This window comes from Alosa sapidissima, chromosome 7, assembly GCF_018492685.1.
Source record: "Alosa sapidissima isolate fAloSap1 chromosome 7, fAloSap1.pri, whole genome shotgun sequence".
Classification (NCBI taxonomy): domain Eukaryota; kingdom Metazoa; phylum Chordata; class Actinopteri; order Clupeiformes; family Clupeidae; genus Alosa; species Alosa sapidissima.
In genome coordinates, this window is record NC_055963.1 from 14,516,215 (window position 1) to 14,517,395 (window position 1,181).

Sequence of the window (1,181 nt, forward strand, 5' to 3'; positions counted from 1 at the left end):
GACACACACACACACACACACACACACACACACACACACATACTCTCTCTCTCACACACGATGCCCTTTGGGTCCTCACAAATACACAAGGCTCCTTGAGCATTAATATCACACCCACACAAAAGCTTTCCGCAGCCGGACAGAGCACCAGGCACCTCTGAGAGTGTGTGTGTGTGTGTGTGTGGGGGGGGGGGGGGGGGGGGGGGGTGGGGGGGTGGGGGGGTATGTGTGTGTGTGTGTGTGTGTGTGTGTGTGTGTGTGTGTGTGCCTATGTGTGTGAGTGCACGTGTGTATAAGGCATCTGCTAGCCTAGAAATCTAGACGCACCCTAGCGGCGGCAAATTAATTTGCTCAGCCTGTACGTCTAGTATCAAACCATAGGGATTTCTATTGGCTGACGCCGTGGACGTCATCCAATCACAGCGCTCTATTTTGTTAGAGAGTCTTAAGGCGGGCTTAACAGGATAACGACAGTCCTGCGACGGTGAACAACAAGGAAGGTGGCTATATGGCGAACGAAGAGCGGTTGTTTGAATCGGCGTTGGCGTCAACTTTGGAGGAGTTGGACTTGTGCTTTTCTTTGAAAGTTGAGCAATACAATGCACTTAAGTCATTCCTTTCGAAGAAGGATGTATTTGCCGTTTTGCCGACCAGATACGGATATGGTCGTAGCGCTGGCCTATTGCATGCCTAGGCAGTTTGAAAGACAATTCTCTGCCCGCCCCTTGGATTAAGCGAGGTGAATGGTTCGATTCCAGACTATACATTTCAATTATATAGGATGGCCCGCCAGGCTAGGCATCTGCTGCATAATGTGATGATGATGATGTGTGTTTCTGGGTGTGTATGGATTGGGGTATGTGGAGTGGTGCTTGTGTATCTTGATCTTATCTGTATGTGTGTATTAGTGTTTGTGTGTGTGTGTGTGTGTGTGCGCGTGCGTGCGTGTATGTGTGTGTATGTGTGTGTGTGTGTGGGGGGGGGTGGGTGGGTATGTGTGTGTGTGTGTGTGTGTGTGTGTGTGTGTGCCTATGTGTGTGAGTGCACGTGTGTATAAGGCATCTGCTAGCCTAGAAATCTAGACGCACCCTAGCGGCGGCAAATTAATTTGCTCAGCCTGTACGTCTAGTATCAAACCATAGGGATTTCTATTGGCTGACGCCGTGGACGTCATCCAATCA